This window comes from Leptidea sinapis, chromosome 29, assembly GCF_905404315.1.
Source record: "Leptidea sinapis chromosome 29, ilLepSina1.1, whole genome shotgun sequence".
Lineage (NCBI taxonomy): Eukaryota > Metazoa > Arthropoda > Insecta > Lepidoptera > Pieridae > Leptidea > Leptidea sinapis.
The window spans coordinates 9,831,599-9,846,165 of NC_066293.1; the positions used below are offsets into that span (position 1 = coordinate 9,831,599).

Consider the following 14,567-nt stretch of genomic DNA (forward strand, 5'->3'; position numbering starts at 1 on the left):
TCGCTACTAAATTCTACAATTTTGTGTCGTAAAAGAATTAAAATGATTGCGTTCTAATATTACTTAAAGGTTAAACACATGATCAGATTTGGTACGGCTGAATCATCGGCCGCGGTCTGGTAGCGGACCAAATTCGATGACAGGATGTCGCATTGTCCATGCCCAGAGCTAGAAACTTACCACAATTTATTTAATTATTAAGTTTTAAATTTATAAGGGTATATAATATGTCAAAGACCTATAATATATATCAGGGGCGTGCATTGGTTTTCTAGCAAGGTAGGCACTATATGTCTACTAGTCATAGCTGAGCCTGGAGATTGCTTACCTTAGGTATTTAGGAAAATTTTTACGAGTGGAGGTTCAATAGAAGTTTGGTTATAAAATAACGGAACCAAATTAAACTAATTTAACTTTAACACTATATTTATTTAGTTTCATAACAAGGTAGGTACTGCTTAATTGCCTATATGATATGCACTCCCCTGATATATGTGTGTCATTCGAGCAGCAGTTGTGTGATATTTACTTAAAGTATATATTTAGATTACCGTCCGGACCGTACCGATTACGACGCCGGACCTTGGTGGTCGGCCGTACCAAATCCGATCATGTGTTTAGGCTATTACACAATCAAATATGGACAGTCTATAACCGACGCGGACGCCTCGGCTCCGTCTGAGCATTCTTCACTCAATTAGCACGCCTTAATCATACAGTGTCTAATGCGCCCGATACCGAACGAAACAATGGTGGCCTGTGGGCCGCGTGACGTCATCGGGGTCAACGCACCGCGCCATCGCTCGCACACAAACACAATACACCACATAGTCTCCGTGATCGTTGAGTTCTTTCAAGTGTGCGGGTCGGGCTGTCTGTAGGAAAAAAACAAATGAACGAGCTAAGACTTCGGTCCGTCCGTCCTTCCGTCTGTCAACGGGTTGTTTTTTCGACAATAAGGGACGAGACGAGCAGGACGCTCAGCTGATGGTAATTGGTACGCCCTGCCCCCTTAAAATTCAGTGCTGCTCAGGACTCTTGAAACTTGAAAGTCTGAATCTTGCGCTCGTCACCTTGAGACATGAGATGTTTTTAAGTCTCATATGCCCAGTAATTCCAAAAACTACGGCGCCCATCAGTCTGAAACACAATAATGCTTACACATCACTGTTTCACGGCAGAAACAGACGCCGTTGTGGTACCCATTATCTGGTAAATGCCCTAAGTCGGATCTTCCAACACCCTTGGGCCTAGGACTTCCCTACTCTTTTTATGTCCCGAGAGCATAAGAAAAAGCGCTGTATCTCATAAACTGCAAAAGTTTGACGGAGAATTTCCAAAAAGCCACAATCCACACCTAAACGCCGTTCAAAAACATTGTTTTATCTGAATCAGCACTTAAGAATTAACTTTTAAAATACATTATTGAAATAGACTAAACACGTGTTGAATTGATTGAAGACGAATCTTCGCGGAATTTACACTGAAGAAGGCTCACAACATTTGAATAACTTGATAAATGCTTTTGTTACAAAAAAAAATAATTTTTATATTCTCACTCTGTCTTCTTCTATTGACCTAAGTCAGAATGAGAAAAAACAATCCTTAGCGGCTGTTTAAAGTTAGCGGACCATTATGAATAAGGGGGTAAATGTTGTTTACCGAGAATAATAATTTCGGACCTCTTTTGTATCCTAGGAGTCTAACTTATACTGTCGGCCTTTATACTTTATACCTGGCTCTATTCAAATGATTTGAGTTTTCTTTAGTGTTAATTCCACCAATATTTGTCTTTAAACAAATCGACACGTGTTTCGCCACTACACGACGCATCCTCAGGACATGTTGTCTCGCCAATGCCAGAATTATGGATTTCCGCAAAGTAACGCCTATTTCAATAAATTTTATTATTTTAACCTGGCTCTAGTTACGGATAGATTGCTATCCCAGTTGAATAGCAAGATCTTATCCATCCATAGTTTTAGTTTCACAATCAAGGACAAGTGCTATCTATCTGTCAACAACGACGGATTGCTTCTTCATTCTTGAAGCGTTTAGTTCTTTGCTGCACAAATGTTGAATGCGAAAATAAATATTTCAAGTCCGTTTGACCTTTCTTCCACAAATTGATTGTATTTCTCTTGTTCCCAGGTCGTGTATGACTGAAGATTGCGGAGTAGATCAGTATCGGAGTGCTCAATAAGTAAGTAACTTGTCTTAATCCACTATATACATGGGCCCGGCTAGAGGCTAGAGATCTAACCTCTTGTCAACACTGATGCTAGACGGTTATGAGGATAGTATAGAAGAAAAATATGGTCAATACAACGTTATATAGGGTGGTTTTTTGAGAAGGGCGGTGATGGCCAAGTAGAAAACTACCAGAATTAGGAGAAAGTAGTGGACTCGGAATGATTTTTCAAAAATATTACATCCTGTATTTTTTTTTTATATTTATTAATGTAAGACAAATTTTGCATTGCGGATTCAAAGCAATAAAAACCACTGAGGTTTGTACAATTGCTAAATTAAGTCAAATTAATAAGAGAAAAAATAGTTCACAATTGTTAGAAACTTAGCTATACATTATAATTTTACAAATAAAAGTAAAAGTACTTGATACAATTAATAGTTAAGCACGATATTGAACCAGTGGACTCTAGAAATTAAAAAAAAAAAACTAAATATGCAGTTAGTCGTTTTCTCGTAGTTTTCGACTTTGCCCTCACCGCCCTTCTCAAAAAACCACCCTGTATATAGGACATATCATTCGGAGTCCGATAGCCGTAGCATAGACCGGAACGGCAAAAGTGTACTTAAGGCTCGGGACTTAGCCAACGGCCTTGAGGAATCGGGCGGAGCTAGGTTACCTCTCCCGTACAATATCGGCATAGTTTTAATTCGGAATTAGAAGCATTTTTAAATTATCACAAGCATAATACAATTTTCATTACAAAACTATGTCATGTTAAATAGTATTGGTGTACAATAAATAATTTTTCGTACAATTTTTATAAAGATTGAATGAATAGCATGGCTCCAACTGTAAAAGTTGGGATATTTTGGTGTTTTTTTTTTCGCACGGTCCATAAAAAAATATGAATGTAATGAAAAAATGAATTTTCTTCTCATATCTGTAGATATACCTACAATTATTTTTTGTAAAAATGTAAGCTTTATATAAACCGTCATGAAATGGTTTCAACTATGCGCTATTTTGGTGATTTCTTGGGATAGCGGCCCTTAAAGATAATGTAAAGACACTTTTCTCCTTACGGCCGTTCCCAATATTCAGTCTATCTCTTACTGGAGATAAAAATCGTAACTATCGTTGACTTTTCTGTTCCAATAAACTTATCGACGGTAACTCACCTTATCCGTACACGCTGTCTATCAATGGGACGACGTATAGCTTACCAGCGATAGGAGTTTGTATGGAAATTGTAATTCACGCGTCCCAATATAAGGCGGTAAGAATGACTTATCTAGTATATTGGAACAGCTTCAGATGATTGATTGATTGCTAATTACCGACAGTAGATGGTAGTAATTTATCTCTATCTGTAGATAGTATATTGGGAACGGCCGTTAGTCGTGTGTCAACTGTCACTGTCCTAATCAAACCTGAACTGAATAAATATTTTACATTACTGCTTATTGACCAAGAATATTTATTAACAATTGGAGTAAATGCGGCAATGTATATAATGATGGAATTTGTGGCATGTTCCACATTTCGGTTTTTTTTTATACGACGTGATTTGTATATACGTATAGAACGTAATTTCGTAAACAAATGCAAGAAGACTGGCCAGGGGTGGGACAGACGCCTTAAAGTGACGTTTTCAGAAGACTGTAGTGCCATCTGTTAGTTGGCCCGAAATGAAAGCTTTGGCAGCTGTCACTCGCTTTGAAACCTTTCAACTTTTCTTTAATTAGGTCACTGCCCACTGGTCATAAAATTTCGGCTACTTCTAGCGTTTGCGCATGTATGTAGCTCTCGTGTTCCATTTTGCATATTTACACTACTAAATCTATCCTTTATGTTCTATGTTGTGGCAAAATTAAATAACTAACTCTACGCGCAATTTCAACATGGTAAAAAATTGCAATACCTACATTAAAAAGTAAAGTTAGTAAGTGTGGTCACAACATTAAAAATGAATTTCATAATTTCGAGCTTATATATATATATATATATGTAGTTGTTTTCGGGGTCAATCTCCAGATGGCGCTAGTGTTCAAATAGACAGCTCATAATGCGTAGAGAGGGCTCTCTTTTACCTATAATATATTATTATGCTCTTTGGGACTGGCATTCAGTTATTCTTATTAGAAGTGTCCGCGTGATAATGAACATTATTAATGCAAATTATATCTTATCGCCTTTTCGTAAGGTTCAATTCATTAAGCTATCTAAAAATGCGAAGCGATGACCTATTCCGAGAACACGTGCTCTTTCATTATGGATTTAACAAACAAATTAGTTTATGGCATAACAATGTAGTGATAAATAATAATTAATGTTGTTTACCGAGAATAATAATTTTGAACCTCTTTTGTATCCTAGAAGTCTAATTTATACTATCGGCCATTTTCAACAACCTGGCTCTATTCAAATGATTTGAGTTTTCTTTAGTGTTAATTCCTCCAATATTTGTCTTTAAAGAAATCGACGCGTGTTTCGCCTCTACACGAGGCATCCTCAGGTCATGTTGTCTCGCCAATGCCAGAATTATGGATTTCCGCAAAGTAACGCCTATTTTAATAAATTTTATTATTTTAACCTGGTTCTAGTTACGGATAGATTGCTATCCCAGTTGAATGGCAAGATCTTATATACAAGTGCTATCTATCTGTTAACAACGACGGTTTGCTTCTTCCCTCCTGAAGCGTTTAGTTCTTTGCTGCACAAGTGTTGGATGCGAAAACAAATATTAATATATTTTTTTAATTTCAATAAAAATACATATTTTTCATATTTTTAAAGGAACTCTAGCACTCTCCGAATCCGCTCTATAAATGATATGTCAAATAATAATTTTGTAATTTATATGGAAACATAAATAATATATTACCTTCATGCCAATTACAGATTGATCTAATAACGGCCGTTCCCAATATTCAGTCTATCGCTTACTTGAGATAAAAATCGTAACTATCGTTGACTTTTCCGTCCCAATAAACTTATCGAAGGTAACTCCACCTTATCCGTACACGCTGTCTGTCAATGGGACGACGTATAGCTTACCAGCGATATAAAGTTTGTATGGAAATTGCAATTCACGTGTCCCAATATAAGGCGTAAAGAATGACTTATCGGGTATATTGGGATATTTCTCAGGCATACTCAGATTAATGACAGCTAATTACTGACAGTAGAAGGTAGTAATTTATCTCTATCTATAGATAGTATATTGGGAACGGCCGTAAGTCTGTTGCTGATAGACAACCGATAAATACAGGCCAGGAATATTAGTTCAGTGTGCATGAAAACCTATGTCTTATACTCGCGTATGTTTGTATGACACTTTGTGGTAGTGTGCGTGAATTGCTCAAAATAGAGGGTAGTTCTAATTTCTAAAGTCTATACTTTTCGACGTTTTCACAGCTGTCATAGTCTATCTAGACCATAGGTTCTCAACGTGGGCGATAACGCCCCCTTGTGGGCGTTTAAGACTTTCGGGGGGGCAGTAGAAGACCCAGAGAAAATTAGGGGGCATTGAGATGGCGCAGATGGGGCGTGGGTAGATTAAAAAATACAGTATAAAAAAGCAAAAAAATACACGAAAATACTCTAGAAAAAAACATATTCTCAAAGTGGGCGGTGAGCAAAATAAGGTTGAGAAACTATGATCTATCGTCTAGACGCATAAGTGATCTTAAGTAATAAGACATACTCAGTGCGGCTTTTGTACGAGTCATATTATTATCAAGCCCAACCGGATTGTCGTGTGACTGTTTCACACAATAGGTATTTTAAATATAATTTATGAGTTTGTGATAAACAAAAACCTCAAAACTACACTTAATTACAGCTCAATTATATATTATAATGATTCAGTAAGAAAATTTTTGAATTTAATATTTTTAAAGAGTAATTACTTAATAATTATTCATTCTTCACCCAGCCGCCGTCGCATACGGACGTGTGCATTCGCTATGTTTGAAAAGAAACAAGACATTATATACATATAATACGATAACGGTAGCCGAATGAATGAAATACTATTTTAATATATTATTGAAGTGCACAATATGGTTGTTCGACCCATTTGAAAATTAATGAACCAATGTGTGTCAGTGGATGAATCAGTAATCATCGTGGTGACTGTTTGGTTTTGTAATCACTAATCTGAGGCGTAAGCAGGCGTGACGTCACAATCGGCCATCAAAAATACGATAAATTGCCTTTGAGTTCCTTTAACTGCTTAAATTAAATTTTGAAGGTTGTAAAAATCTACCGACATTATAGAAGAGGAGTGCAAAATCAGTCATCATGCCTAAAATGTGCAGGCGAAGACGGCACCGCCTCGCCGGCTCACCGCAGAACTCTACACGCGATGTTGCCAGCTCACGCTCACACCGTTAACTAGCCGTTGCCGCATCGCCAGTATTGTTTTATACAAATGATTTGAGTTTTCTTTAGTGTTAATTCCGCCAATATTTGTGTTTAAACAATTCGAGACGTGTTTCGCCTCTACACGAGGCATCCTCAGGACGTCTTGTCTCGCCAAAATCTGGCAAGAGACTCGAGTCTGCCAGATTTTGGCGAAATATTGGCGGAATTAACACTATAGCTTTTACTCAAATCATTTGTATAATTATGGATTTCCGCAAAGTAACGCCTACTTCAATAAAAGTATTGTTTTAGTACTGACAGTGGTTGTTTAGTCCCTTGGCAGCCAATAGGCGTTTATCGAATAATCGAATGTGCTCGAGTTTGTATAGTTTCATGATTAATTACCTACATCGGTGTAAATATATCAATCGCTATATTTTTTTTTAAAAAGAAGCCTACTTACTTACTTTTATGGTAGTTTATGCCGTTCAATAAAAGATTTTAAATCCTATTTTGAATTTATATATTTGACTTTGTAATCAAGTGTTACGCGGGGCGTTGAAGTCGCGCCGTCCGCACGTGCCCTAACGCGCTTTAAACAAACGAAGCGTCGTTATCTCGCGCACAAGGGGCATTGAGATGTAAATGAATTCGCAAGCGGGATCGCATACATAATGAATGTTGTTGTGTTATTTATGTGGTAGCGGGCCGCCGTGCTCGTCAATCTGTTTGTTTATTTGCGCGCATGGTCTGTCTGTACTTATAAGTTCTTCTCAATCGTTCACTCTTGTCAGAGTGGTTGTGGTTGCCAAGATGACGCAACATTAGTCGCCGTTGGTCTCCACAGTTATGGGTCGCACTGCCCCCCTCGCGATTATCCTCCACTTTTGACGGTTTGCAGCATTGCGGGAGCACTCCACAACAGGTGTCTGGGTCACTGTTTTGATAAGGCTCTTTTCCCCTCCACCTGGCCCTGCACTATCAACCGCTCAATCGATCCTTCATTTCTGGAGATGTGACCAAAGAACTTCAGAATTCTTAGTTGCACAGTCGACGATAGGCTTTCTTTTATCTTCAGTTCTTTTAAGATAGAATTGTTGCTTCGGAAAGCCGTCCAAGGGATCATCAGGAGTCGTCGCCAACACCACTACTCTAAGGCATCAATTTTGCGGCGGTCTTGAAGTCTAGGGGACCAGGTTTCAGCCCCGTAGAGGAAGATTGGAAACACAAGGCACCTCGTAAGTCGAACCTTGGTGGTTTTGGTGATCCTTCTTATAAGTAGTTATAGTATAAACCCGCGCGTAAATATAGGGATAGGGCGCCATATTGATTATGTAATAGTTTCATCAAGACTTGGCTCTATGTATACACGGCCACATTATCTCTGGACCTCGCTGCAACGTGAAGTCCCCTCCCGTTCCCCTTTCACCCCCTCGCGCTCGTCCTGTTGCGTCAGTACGGTTAGGGGGTTACATGTCGTGATATTTTCGTCCTATCACTGCTTTGTTTTTGGATTTATGTAGTATCTGTTGTTCTGTGTTGCTATAACAGTACTGCTAGGAAAACAAACACTTTTTTATTTAACCCAGATTCTTTCATCGATTTTTCATAATTATAATAATTATCAGCATTAAAACATATCACCTTTACATCAATAAATAATACAGATAAAATAAATCGTAGTTTATTTATTAATAATATATCTTAATGATGCTTGTTTTGCACACCGTAAAAAAGCGACTATTTGATTGACACACTTTTACACAAATTATCTTGCCCCAAACTAGGCATACTGTGGGTACAAGAAAACGATATATTTAATACTATATACTTACTTTAACATACATATAAACATCCATGATTCGGAAACAAACATCCATATTAATAAGAGCGCAAAAAAATAATGCTGGGAGAGTTTCTTGCGCCGGTTCTTCTCTCTCAGAGCGCCATCTGTTTCCGAAGCGGTAGTAGTATATATTAGAAATGACATCAAAAAGAACTCTAAAGGAATCAATTTTGAGAAAATAAATGCCTTTTTATGCCTTTTCATTTTAATCATATAAATGATTGCACATACCGGGATTCGAACCCGGGAACTTAGTAGTCAGAATCACTAACCATTCGGCTATATCGCTCGTCGTGTGTCGTAATGTAACCGGGTAGTGTTTGTCTGCCGCTGACAGACAGCGAGTTATTTTTAAAAGATAGTTGGTATCTCTTCCTATTGTGCGCTGGGAGTACGCACTGCGCACTGGGTCTTACAGTAATGGGCAAAGGAAGCGCTACGCACTGCGCAACACGTAATTGCATGCCCCAGTCACCTGGCGGTGTGTCATTACCGCGCGCTTCCGGCCACATCCGCAGGACGCGAGCGATTGGGGACGCCGCTACTGATGGAATAATACTACGAGAGACGAATATACATTCAAGCCTCTCTTTTAATAGTACCGTACTCGAATACTAACGAACGGGTACCCCGTTTTTATGTCAATAGGGTACAAGACGAACAGGACGCTCAGCTAATAGTAATTGATACGCTCTGCCCATTACAATGCAATACAGATCTGGATCCTTGAAAATGCCAAACAATCTGAGCGGCACTACAACTGCGAAAAAGCGGCACAACATCTTATGTCTCAAGGTAAAGACACCTTGAGACATAAGATGTTAAGTCTCATTTGCGTTGTAATTTCACTAGTCTCGGCGCCCTTCAGATCGAAACACAGTAATACTTACATATTACTGATTCACGGCAGAAATAGGCTTGGTTATGGTCCCCATAATCTAGCCGGCATCCTGTGCAAAGGAGCCTCCCACTGGTTATTTTGCCGATTTGTACTGAAAAATTGAAATTCACGGAAAAAGGTGACGTTAAGGTAGTTTGGCTCGGATCGGCTTCCACCATCTCTTTCAATTTATTTTTAATCACCTGTGTGGGCGTTCTTCCACGTGGTTCGTTCTTCAAATCAAAGTTTCCATCACGAAAGCGTTTAAAACGAAATCGCACGGTGCGTTCATTAGCAGTCCCCTCTACAAACGCAACATTGATATTGCGAGCTGTTTCTGCCGCGTTACTTCCGCGTCGGAACTCGTATTCGAAAATCACTCGAATCTACGAAGTATCCATCTTTCTTGTCTAAGCTGAATAAAATAAAAGTGTGTGTGTGTACTTATGTATGCACGCAAGAAGTTATACTTCTGTGGCCCTAACAAAGCAAAAATCTTTTAAATTTTTTATTCCTCAGGCTATTCTACGTTTGTAAAAAGAACCATATTGTAAAATCTGGCAACTATGGCTTTGACAATTAATTATTAAATAATGAATACAACTGTACGGGCTTGAACCCTTTGCCTGTCCTAATAATGGACGTAGAAACCAAAAAAGAGAATGTCGCAAACGTAAGAAAATTTTAGGTACCAACTTCACCCTGTTACTCTTGTTTTACAGTGATGCGCGCGCATCTTAAAATTATCTTAATCGATTCTCGAATATTGCACATTTTTTAAAAGAAGAACTACATGAAAAAAGTTTCACACAAAAATCTCAAACCATGAAGGTTCTATCGGCTAATCTAACGGCTTTTTCATACTTTAACCCCTATTATTTGATTAACACATGCCATTCAAAGAAAATAATTCATATTTATTATTTAAAATCCTACACTAGTATTTACGTATATATCAGTTCATAAACTGTACTTTACTTAATAAAAGCCTCTTTTTTTCAATGGAAATGTAAAGGTTTCTCCTCGTGCTTTATAAGTTACCAGACCGTGTCACTTTTGATTGCGGTTATGGAGGTACCTATATTGTATAAAGAGCGGCTATGACAAAATTTCTGTGCTGTTTTATGTGCATACTAATAGTTTTCTGTGAATTTCTTTCTGCTGGTGAATTCTTGAGTTGTGAAACGCGAGAAGGTAACTTTTTGGACTGGTACGAATGTTTAATAGATAGATTCCAACGGCGCGAAGAAAATTTGGATTTTGCAACAACTTATACAGGAATATATTATAATTACTTTGTATCAAATCAAAAATCAAACCAAAATCACTTATTCATGTAGGTCACGGAAATGAGACTTATGAATGTCAAAAGCTTTTTTTTTTCTTATTAAATTTACCGCCATTTCGTAAAAGGTTCAGCTTTAATGAAAAGAAGTGACAAGAAACTCATTGCAACAATTTTAAATAAACATTTACAGCTTCATTGTTTTACAAATCATTTCAATAACACTATATATATGTAAAGTGATGTATCACCAACATAAAGAAAATGTAAATTAATAAATATATAGACAAAAGAGTTATAGAGAACAGATATGTTATAACTATGTTAGTAAACTCTATGATAGCTCTTTTCAGACTTCGGTATAAAATAATAGCATATATAGTACATAGCATAACAATATCGCGCATCATACATTATTACCTTTTTATATTTATATATTTTACATTATTCCTTCTTACTTTTTGAAAAGGAGAAAACATGTTATTATTAAGCCAACTAGCGTAAAGACCACTTTTGCAAAGCGACAGCTTATGAAACAATCAGAACATGTTTATAACCTTATTAATGAAAAACTTAAGATCTATATCGCTTAAGGCGAAGAGTAAGCAAAAAACACGCAAACATGGTGTTTTTAGACAAGTTTTGTGGTGAAAGTATAGCATTTCGAGCTATGAACACTACTTAATCCTGTTACACATATCCTTAAGTCTTATTTGTAGGTTGCTAATGCTTGCTGTTGGTTATAGTTAACACTGCCGAGCCTTTTTGAACTACCACTTTTCTTTGAAGTTAAACAAGTTTTTTGGCATGGCGTGACGCATTTTTTGGTACCTACTTCTCTGAGAAAAGTTATTCTTATAGCTTGTATTTTTTTGTGTAGGTTCATTTATTCAGATTAGTAGTGAATAACGAGGATTGTAAGCATATAAACTGTTTTCCACGCAAGAATTTTGAAAATATTGGCTCTGTTACATAGATGGCGGACCGGCAGCCGTGAACTCATATCGCTCAAGGTCGCTGGCAGTTAGTGTCGCCTTAACAAAATTGAATGTAGACGAAGTTTAACCACTTGGTTGAAATCCATGAATTATGTGGAAATGGAAGAGCTATTTAACTACACGGAGTAAATTTTAGGTATACCTTCTTGATAGTACAATAAGTAGTGTTTTACGAAAAGTAACAATAACACACACCACACACACGCACACATACTCACATACACATACACACACACACACACACACACACACACACACACACACACACAGACATCCTGTTTGTATAATATTTTTCTTTTGTTACATTATATTTTTAGACTTAATTTATGATCCCTAGTTTTTGGTACTGTTAATTTTAATTGATATGGAAGAGCGTGGCCTTCTGGCACAGGTGTTCCTCACTTAATAGAAGGTCACATCCACTATTATGTTTGTACCATTTTTGTTACTGAAATAAATATTTTTCATTTTTTTTTTTCATTTTCATTATAGACACGTTCACAATTCACTTTAAGATATATTATTGGCTTACTATACGCAATAAAATGGAACGTGTGCTAAGTTCATGCTGTGCTATATCGTGTGCTATTCCTCCTTCTTCCATCTTCTAAATGTTTCAAATCACCACGTTCTCCTCTGAACTTTATATGATTTGATATCCATGCTCTGGCATTTTTTTTCGTAGCATTTATGACAATAGTGTCAAATTCCGCATTGTAATCATCCCTCGGAGAGCTCTCAAGACTATCTAGTATTAAATCCATTGTGTCGATCGTTCTTCAAAGATCGCGGTCAACTGAGCTTGCCAGATACTAAAAATGTGAACGTCATGTAGTATAGCATTAAGCCCTCATATGCTATACTTTAAAATAATAATAATATTGACACAAATTATCTTGCCCCAAACTAGGCATGGCCTATGGGTGCAAGACAACGATATATTTAAAACAATATACTAACTTAAACATACATAAATACTTTAAACATCCATTTTCATTATATAAATGATTGCAGCTACCGCGATTCGAACCTGGGACCTTTAGCTTAGTAGTTAGGGTCACTAACCATTCGGTTATATCGGTCGTCGTTTCACGTAGCCATAGCGCCCTAGCAAGCAATAGCTTCAACAATCTGTCAAGTAGTGATAATAATCTAGATCTCTTCAGTTGAAGCGTAGACTCTATAAGACGTAGCTTAGCCATCAAATTCTTTACTAATAAGCCTAGAGCGTAGTCTGAAGAGATGTTAATGCAATTTAAAATCACTGAATCGTTTTTAATGACGGCAGGGTTCTTGAGATTTGTCTGATGCCGCAAGGGCGCTGAAATCCTACCTCAACAGTTAGATGAGAGAGTTGAGAACGTCGCGACCCTATAGCAACGAACAAAGAGATTGTCGTATCGAATCCACTTGTTCCCTGCACCCGTTGCTCACCCCAATACGCAAACCCAATTAGAGGCCGGTGACGTAACGTTTCCATGAAAGGTAATCGCCCGCGCGCCCCCGATCGATGCGGGGTCGGCGCCCTGAAATGTTCGCCACCCCCACCCAGTTGCTACGGAGCGACTGTTGACGAATGAATGTCAATATGAGGGTAGTGTAGGATTTTATATTGAGGTACGTATACCGAAACGTGTAGATCTTTCTGTTGAGTATCGCAATGTTATTCTCATATTATATTCTCATAATAACATCAAATTGCGAAATATTCGTATTAAAATTCTCTTATCTCTTACAGCTACTACTTTTCATGTCCATATAGCATATTATTTCGTCAGGGCAAACGTGCAATGTGCCACGTTATGGGATGTGGTGAGGCATCAGCCCTTGGACATTCACAACACCGTCAAGAGATGCGTTGCCAGCCTTTAAGTTGCCAGTATGCTCTAACATTGAAAGTCTTTAAGTCGTATCAATTCTGGAAAAATACAGCCATAATTGATTCCATAAAGTGGCTTTGCGAGGTTAGGATTACGTAATGCGAGTGGAATTCGGCAATTTGATGTAATGTCAGTTGGTGGAATTCCGCTGCTGCAGCTGGTATCAACCCGAAAAACTCTGAGCACTTCCCGTGATATATGCGGTAGAAGATGCAAGGAGAACCCAATCCCCAAAAGAAAAAAATCAACTCAGTCGACCATATTGGTAAGTATATTTTAACTATAATTATCAACGGGCTGGGTATATATACTTCTTCGGCTTCTTCCAATTCAACCCCATTGTAACGTCCCTTTTCGTGGTATTCATGACTCCACCCTTTTAAGTTCATCCCCAATCTTACCGAGGAATGTACTCCCTTTTTACCTTATATTACAGTCAATCTATTTCAAGAAACTTCTATAAATTCACATATAAGGGTACCACTGTCGTAAAAGTGGACTGTAACGCAAAGAGCTATATCGTCTTACCTTAATTATTACAAAACCAGTGGGAGGCTCCTTGTTACAGGAAGCCGGCTAGATTATGGGTCCCGCAACGGCGCCTATATCTGCCGTGAAACAGTAATGTGTAAACATTACTGTGTTTCGGTCTTAAAGGTGCCATAGCTAGTGAAATTACTGGGCAAATGAGACTTAACATCTTATGTCTCAAGGTGACGAGCGCAAATGTAGTGCCGGTCAGATTTTTTGGGATTTTCAAGAATACTGAGCGGCACTGCTTTGGGTAGGGCGTATCAACTACTATCAGCTGAACGTCCTGCTCGTCTCGTCCCTTATTTTCATAAAAAAACGCTTAATCGTTTGAAAATCATGAATCTAGTGTCAATATTGAGTTTATAAAGTTAGCTCACGGTTTTCACCTTGAGGTTGATAGGGAGAGGTGGCGGGAGACCAGACCTGCGCAAACAGACCGAAATCGCTCGATCGTTTGAGGATAACTACTTTGTGAGATTTGACTTGAACAAACACACATAGTTAATAATTGATCCCCACGCGAGTCCGTCAATTGTAAACAATAAAAGTTTCCAAAGCAACGTTGCTATACATAAAAACCTA

At 37.9% G+C, this 14,567-nt stretch overlaps 1 protein-coding gene across 4 annotated transcripts in view; it reads left to right on the forward strand.

Moving 5' to 3' along the window:
• The window catches only part of LOC126973311 (protein hu-li tai shao), a 107,647-nt gene that overhangs the window by 21,634 nt on the left and 71,446 nt on the right, over nucleotides 1-14,567 (forward strand). For all 4 annotated transcript variants that reach the window (XM_050820518.1, XM_050820516.1, XM_050820517.1 and 1 more), the window contains exon 2: nucleotides 2,152-2,203. The gene's annotated coding sequence lies outside the window, so the exon portion shown is untranslated. The remainder of the gene's footprint in view (nucleotides 1-2,151; nucleotides 2,204-14,567) is intronic.